Raw genomic sequence first — 8787 nt, 5'->3', positions numbered from 1 at the left:
CATGGTGTGCCATGTCAATGGATACCATGCACCACGAGCAGACTTTGTGATTACGAGTACATGTTGTCATTTAACGACAAGCAGCACAATGACTTTATGTGAAGCATCTTGGGTGATTACTCTGCCTGGCAGACATTACATCTGAGCATGAACTGGCCTTTGTTATCTTATGCATACCTTTGTCATGGCATGCATTGCTTTATTTGTTCAACAGATCATGCTTGCTTTGTTTTCATATGGTCCTTCAAGCTCTGCCCCCATGGAACTTACAGATGGCATTCAGTGCTGTGCATGATTGTGCCCTGAATTTATTCTACATGTGATTTAGTGAGTCACACTTTGGTTGCTGTGACAGTTACATATGCTTAGCTGTCTCCCCACTTTAAGTGGCTATTGGATCTGTGTCAATTTTGGTGGGATGTGAGGGCTGGTGTTGTCATATGGCTCCATGCTTTTTGAGAGAAATGGAGGGGTGCATGCACTGTCTACTTACCTGTTCTGTTGTCACATTTGGGTGGAATTTCTGACACATCTCTCTGGGTGTGGGGTGGAGTGCTATATCCTGCTCATGGGTGGGACAAGGGGCCCTGGTGGGAGTTGTAGTGCAGGCCTCCCACTCCCAAATACCCTGCCCCGGGAAAATGGCTAGCTACCTGCTAGGGGAGGGTGAACAATACAATGGCTGCCACATGCTACTGGGTGGGGGGAGTGCTCCATCTTGCTGAGCTATGGCACAAGGGGGCCAGGTGGGAGTTGTAGTGAAGGCTTCCCACCCTAAATACCATTCTCTGGGAAGATGGCTTCCTACCTGTTAGGTGAAGATGAAGGTGAACAATGCAATGGCTGCCAAATGTTTCTGGGTGTGTGTGAGTGCTACATCCTGCTCAGGGGTGGGACAGGGGTGTCTGGTGGGAGTTGTAGTGCAGGCCTCCCACCCCCAAACACCCCTCCCTGGGAAGGTGACTACCTATCTGTCAGTTTGGCCTTTGTAATACAATGGCTCCTACATGCTTCTGGGTGTGGTGGATTGCTACATCCTGCTCAGGGGTGGGACAGGGGTGGGACAGGGGTGCCTGGTGGGAGTTGTAGTGCAAGCTTCCCACCCTCAAACACCCCTCCCTGGGAAGATGGCTACCTACCTGGTAGGTGAAGGTGAACAATGCAACGGCTGCCACATGCTTCTGGGTGGGGGCGTGCTCCATCTTGCTGAGCTGTGGCACGAGGAGGCCTGGAGGGAGTTGTAGTGCTGGATGCCTGTACACGTGCAACCATGGGAATGTTGATGGCTATCTTTAGGGTGATTCAGATGGAGTGAATGTTACATCTGTGAAACCTGTGTAAATCAACTAATTCTCACCTGTTTGGGTATGAAGCCTTAATTGCTATTCGCTTCTGGAACTTTTGATAGGATGCTTCTAATGAGATTGGATTTGGTGTCGTTCATAGATCACGGTCAATACCAACTATGAACGACCGGACCCGAAATTTGATACCCTGCCTGTGTGATAACCACTTTGAGCAGTCTATGATTCATCTAGTTTTATTCTGTAAGTTCTATGCAGATTTGAGGAGAGTGTGGTTACTTCCGATTTTAAAGTCTTTGGGCATAAGGCAATGCCGCCCAGCTTTTATTAAGTTGCAATTTTTGGAAGAAGAACATATTGCGTGGAGAGTGGTTACGTTTAAAAAAAAGGCGCTGCAGCAGAGGAAAAATATGGTATTTGATGTGTATAGTAAGGGCATTGTCCCTCCTGATGGCGCCGATTTTAATGTTGCTGTGTAAATACATTTTAACATGTTCCATTTATAATGACATTTTTATGTGTGTTATTGCATTGTGCTTTTGGTATAACAATAATCGAAAAAAGCTGTAATGACTGACTGAGACCTGTGTTGGGTATTGTGGTGCGGATGAATGGAATTGAGCCTAGGAGGTGTCGCTTTACAGTTATGCTAGACAGTACATAGCAGTGTAATGGTATACATTTGTTTGTACTTATCAGCCTGCACTCCCCCAGGTATTCCTGTGAGACTCTCTGGATGCAGTATGGCAAGCACCTTCTCCTCCCATGCAGTGAATGTTCTTGGTGGAATGGGAGGGCCACCACCAGTCATCTGAGCCAGCGGACAGTTCTCGTGTTCTTCTCTTTCACCTTGCTCTTGAGGTCATGACACTGCTTCACAATCTCCTGTTTGTTGCGTGGGACAGTCCCTACTGCATTGACCTTGTTGACTATCCTTGTCCACATTTGTTTTCTGGTGGCTAATGGTGTCTGTTGGACCAGGGTACCAAACAATTGTGGTTCTACTCTGATTATCTCATCTGTCATGACTGACAACTCACTGTCAGTGAATTTGGGCATTTTCGTTTGTGCCATGGTGTGTGGTGTGCAAATGGTTTGAGATGCAGTTGTGAGGGTGGTGGGGATGGTGTAGGTGGTGTGTGTTTGTGTTATTGTGCTGGTGGGATTTGTGGTGTTTTGCCTATCCAATGTGTTGCAGGGTTTGGTTCCTTCAGGGCTGGAGTAGTACAAAGAATTCTCGTCAGGGAAGGGGCTAGTTTTATACTCCGCTAGGTGGGTGTGTCAAAATGCGGTATTGCTGTCAGGTGTGTTGTATGGGTTGTCCTGGGATTTGTATTTTTTTACGTTACCATGGGGGTGTCATTGGGGTGTGTTAGTTGTTTTTGAGGGTAGAGCTAGTTTGATGTGTGCACTTGGTGGCCTTGTTGTGTGTTTTTTTTTGTCGACTGCCATATTTGTCACGGAGTGTCCGCAGCGGTGACTATGCAACAGCCCTTCCGCCAGCTCTCCCATTCATCACTGTTCGCGATCGTGGCGGTCGGAAACAGTGGATCGTCCCGCTGTCCCCTCAATGGAATCCTAATTTTACGTGCTGTGACTCTGCTGGCCGTGCAGCGGTTTGTGGGTTTCTGCTGCAAATTCGACCGCCGAGGACAGATTTTCACGAGCTCTGCCTGATACCGGTGGCCTTTCTTGGCATCGTTCCGCCGCAGTCGGAAATTTTGTGCGGTTGATCCTAATCGGGCCGTCGGTTTTGCTGCGGTACCAGCAGATGGTTGATTTACGCTACCATGAGGGTTGGGGTGGTTTTCGGACCGCCATCCTAATCGACCCCTTAGTTTCAGTTCACTGTGGCAGATATACTGCGATGTGGAGATCAGAGCACCCAACATTTTACGACAAAATCTATTTTTTTCTCGCTGAATGCTGTGACCTTTAGCAATGCCCCACACTTTTGCGCCATAAGTGGCAATGGGAATGCACTGGGATTTAAAAGAAAATTAAGATTGCTAAAATAACCCCTGTTCTCCTTGGTTGGGGGAGGCTAAGAATAGAATTGGTGGCCTCTGAGAACTTGTTCTTGCAGAACACCGTGTGTTCAAACCAAGAATCGTTCGCAGCAAAGACCAGCCAAGATACAGAAAAATGCTAGTGAATTTTAATTTTTGGTTCCCCACAGATATGGAATTTAATAACTCTTTTCTTGGCCCACAGGACACTATAAAGGATTTCTTAAAGTTGGTGCATAGATCTAAACTGGCCATGAAATCAACAAATCCCTGAACTATGGTGCGTAGAGCATTGGGTGTATGGCCCATGAAAACCCCATTATCAGCATAAAATAATACAGGAAGTATTTTACCTTTAACTCTTGGGACATCATTGGTCAGCGTGATCAATGATTTGTGCAAATTATTATTATCAATTTTAAAAAGCAGGGAGGCTGAAACGCACCCTTGTCTAACACCTCTGCTAACTTTGAAGTCATTTGATACCTCACCCCCACCCGTGATCCTAACCTGTGGCGTCAGGTCTTTCTATAAATATGCCAAAAAATTCACCAAAGCCTCGTCCAAACCGTAAGCTAAAAGAATGGACCATAAAGATGACCTATTAACAAAATCAAAAGCAGAGGTCAGGTCCATAAAAGCCAAATATATTGGTGAACACTGAGCTACAGTGTATTTCCCAATAATTAAATTGAGATTAAGGCATTGCTCACTAGTGCCTGTTTTGCTCCTGAATCCCAGTTGACATGACTCTAAAATACGATTATCCTTAGTCCAATTTAAAATCTTGTTATATAAAACTCTACCTTAAATGTTCAGGGTGTTCTCTATCAAGGAAATTGGTCTGTAACAAGTGGGCTGGGAGCGATCGCCCTTTTTAAAAATCGTGACTGTAATGCTTGTTGACCATGAGCTAGGTAACGGGGCATTGGTTAAATTATTAAAAACATTCAGCAAGAGCGGCGCCCAAAAATCTGGTTTATGTTTGATGAGGTCAATAGGTAGCCCATCCGGGCCTGGGGTTTTGTTGCCTAAGCTCTGGTTGATGGCTTCCTCGACCTCAGACAATGATATTGGGATCCTGGATAGGGCCCTGTGCTTAAAGGGGTCTACTTCTTGTGCAGGGGCAGTATAAATCATAGAGAAATGGTTTTCCCATGTTTCGCTTGTTATGTTACAGCTTATCAGGGTTAATAGCTGTCCTGTTGCGCTCAGGTCTTTAACAGCAACCCAGAATGTGTTCCCACTTTTTAAACCGGCGGCTTTAGCAAGTGCTTCCCAGCGGTCTTTTAGTTTTTCTTCCTTCCTCTTGGTTTTTTATAGCTTATCATTCTGCCTTTACAATTAAACAAGTGAATTACAACTCCGGTAGGTCAACAGGGCCTTAAGTAGCAATCTGTTGTCATATTTGGGAGAGAGTCCCAGAGTTGAGTTGCATCCACAGAAAAGGAGGCTCCTGCCCGCACAACATTTGGCACCTTGAAAATAATGGGTGCTGCTCCTGATCTAAGGTGCATTTCAGGCTTTGCTTGAATTATGGATTACTCAGTGTACAATGCAAAGGAACTTGCTAGAGGTAGGTCTGATAATGGGGAGCCAGTGAAGTACTTGAAGGGGTGGGGCTGAGAGATCTCTTATATGGAGATGCAGTATATGTCTGGCAGAATTGGTCTGAATACACATAGGGGTTGATTGCGATAACATTCGGAAAGGCTCCGAATCAGAATATGGTTTGCCGAATCGGTTTCGGAAGCCTTGTTTCCAACCGATTCGGAATCCTTTCCAAATGACAAATTACGATGTTCGTACTTTCCAAATCGGCTCCGAATCCGAACCGGACGGTATTCAGAAAGTGTGAGTTGTTCAGAGCCGAACCATGCGCGTCTACGGGCCTTGTTTCCAAATGACTCGGAAGCTTTCCGACTGAGCAAATACAATGTCAGCTTCGGACAGCCCTTCAGGATCAGTTGTTCCGACTCGGTTCAGCTGTCGGAACCTGAATTTGGGAGCCTGTAGCAGGCCCCCTTTCTCCCAGGGCCTTCCAAATTGGTCCCATGGCGGTGCCCGAGGAACTCCCCTTTCCAACCATGCACAGTGTGGCAGGCACCAAGGGATGCCTACCATAGGGGGCACGATTTCCCCAGCCACCCCTTTCTTCAATGTGTATTCGGTCGGAAGACAAGCTCCAATTGAATTCAATTGGAGCCCGACCAAATTATATCCGAAAGCATCCAGATGTATCGTAATCGCTCATTCGGACCCCCGGATCCAAGTCAGTCAGATTCCGAGACCGATTCGGTTGGAATGCTTTCCAACCAGCATCGTAATCAACCCCATAGTCTGCATGGGAGAAAATCTATATATGTTTTCTTTCCAGAGGTTAGAGGGAAGTCCAGCAGCCACACTCAGTCATTCTCTACCAAAGACATCTCTGCATTGTCATATGAAGTCACCCACTTGCGGCTGTAGACGGTGTATAATGGCTCCCCTGGATAATACATTTATTTCCCCTCCACTGTCTACATTTTGCCTGAATTTTGAGATTGTCAGGCAAATGAAAGTGATCACTTTACATAATTGCAATATTTATTATATTCCAGCTCCCCTGGCAGATTAATTAATAATGTGAGGGGCTATCAGGTGGTGGGGGTACTGCAGCCAAAAAGAGTAAATAGTGACCATATGCAAATAATACATTGAAGGAATGGCGACCACAGGAAAGTTCAGAAGTTATGAGGGAAGGAAATCTATGAAAGTGCTGAAGAATCAAATACTTTGCTTGTTCACTGGGGTAAGGTAGAATTTCCAACATAAAATTACCAGCTTTGAGATGAAGGTTATAATTGAAATTGCAAACAGGGTCATAAGAACCCTGTATTACAAAGTCGTTTTCAGCAAACCTCAGGAAAATGTGAACTGGCTCCAGAGCTCTTCATAGAAGATTAAAGTACATTCTGTCGGGGCGTGGCTTGAACGCCGCACAAGATGGCGGCTTAACTTCGGAGCTCCGCCAGTCGTCCACCGGAACCGGCGACTTTCTCCGTTTCTACCGGACCTTCGGATGCGCTGATGATAAATATCGTCGCCGGAACGTGAGGTGAGCGGAAATATCTGTGCTGCTCTCCTCTGTTCTGGCGGTATGCGCTGTTCTCGCCAGTGACGCGCTTCACCACTCGGCGGCCGCCATTTTCCTTCATGCTTCAGCGGACCTTCCAGTCACCGAGCGCCGCTTTCATGCCTCAGCGTGCGTAACACAAGTGTTTCACGCATTTGGCTATATGTTTAAGCGAACCCCCCTTCTGCAGCAATCCTCACAACACGTGACTTTTATTTAGTGGTTCATGTACAGAATTACCGCTATTTTTTCTCTCAACTTCTCTCAGCATTATCCCTCATGCCTCAAGCATTTTTCCTCACAAGTTGGCAGTACGCTATTCTGTATGGAACCTCTTAAACCTCTCAAGCTGCTTTAAATATTTCTTTCTGCAATTCAAAGACATGTGGTCATAATTATATTTCCACAGCACTATGTCTAGTTCCATCTGAGGAAAAGCTATCTGTTTTGTAATTGTCACTGGGTCGCTTCTCATCACTCCTCGCTGCAGCTACATACGCTTTTTTTTAATTTCTCTTCATAGAGCGTACCTCATGCTGCCTATTTATAACAGTTCCTTCTCTTGCCATCTATGGGGAAGCTTCGCACCCTTAAACTTACAGCATCCAAAACCAAACCACAAGTTTCTTCAGACTCTGATTCCACGGCACCTACTATGGAGGAACCTGCTCCCCTCAAGCCAAACGCCGCTCACGGCGCAATTCCTAAAAATACTCCACCCAGTAAACTTTTACAACCTGGTTCAACGAAGCGTTTGAAAAAAGACCCTCCATCTCCTGGCTCTTCATCACAATCTGCTTCAATGGATCTTATTCTGGAGGAACTTCGTGCACTCAAACCCTTCATGGCCGAAACGACTAAAACCTTACAATTTCTCCATGACAAGTGGTCTACGCTGGAATCAAGGGTTCTTTTGGTGGAACAATCTACAGAGACTCTTCATACCTCATGTGTAAAAATCTCGCTTTTAGAAAAAGATGTCTCTCTCCTGAAACGACAGGCGGAGGAGTTGGAAAATCGCAACCGGAGGAACAACCTACGTCTTTATAATCTTCCGGAACTTACAGAGGGATCCAATCCAACGGCTTTCTTTCAAACCTTTCTACCAAAAATCTTGGACCTTCCTCCTTCCACCTCTCTAAATATCCAGCGTGCGCACAGACTTGGCCCGAAAGTTTCCAGTAAGCCTCGCGGAGTCATCATGCTGTTCCTTCAATACACTGATCTCCTCCAAGTACTTTCGGCAGTAAAGGCTAAAAAACAAGTTATGTGGGAGGGCCACAGGCTATACCTCTCTCAAGATGTTGCTAAGGTCACAGCCGACCGTCGGAAGCAGTTCCTGGATTTGAGACCACGTTTGAGAGCCCTTGGCGCCAGGTATGGACTACTACATCCTTGCCTCTTCAAGGTGACCTACAAAGAAAGAACAACTACATTTGAAGATCCACTCGTCCTTGAAGAGTTCCTGCGTCGCCATGAAACCGAAAACATGGACACTGCAAGACCCGTCTAATCATTTTCTTATGTTTTGTCTGTTTTTGCCATGTTTTCTCATTAGTCTGCTTATACGTTTCCCTACCATTTTTTTTTGTTTCTGATCCCTGTATATGACTGAGTGCCCTACACCCCTGTATATCTTACCTCTTTTGTATAATGTTCTAGTGCTACTTTTTATTTCATTTACCATGTGTATTTCTAATGTTCTCTTCTACTTTTTTACCTTCTTACAGATCCTCTCCCCGTGTTTCCTCATCCCGGTGTATCCGTACTTCCCTCCATTTCGTTTCTTCGCTGGTTCCTCAGGTGTTCGACGATGTGAGTCTCCGTTGTTGATGTCGTCCTCTTCTGGTGTCGTCATCCCTCAGTTCTTTTAGATCTCTTTTTATCTGTTATGATATTACTACTTTCTACATGCTTTGTTCTCTATTTTCTACTGTTCTCTTTCTCTATCCCTTTTTTCAACTCTTTCTCTTCTATCTCTTTACCATACTCTCTTTATTCTCTTTTGATCTCTTTCTCTTACACTTCTTGTTTCTTACTTTCTTATTACTATTATCTTTCTTTTCCTATTCACTTTTCAATATATCTTCTTTCATACCATTCTACTGAAGTTACAAATTCCGAGTAGTTACTTGGAATGTTAAGGGGTTAAATAACCCCATTAAACGTCAACGTGTTCTAACCCACTTGACGCGGCTCAAAGCTGATGTAGCTCTCCTCCAAGAATCCCACCTTTCAGACAAGGAGGCTAGCAAACTTAAACGTTGCTGGGTGGGACATGTTTTTCATTCTCCTGCTTTGGGTAAGAAAAATGGCACTGTCATTTTATGTCATAAAAAGTTAAATGTTTCAGTTGTAT

Source organism: Lissotriton vulgaris, chromosome 4_1, assembly GCF_964263255.1.
Source record: "Lissotriton vulgaris chromosome 4_1, aLisVul1.2, whole genome shotgun sequence".
Classification (NCBI taxonomy): Eukaryota; Metazoa; Chordata; class Amphibia; order Caudata; family Salamandridae; genus Lissotriton; species Lissotriton vulgaris.
This window is presented reverse-complemented; position numbering follows the sequence as displayed.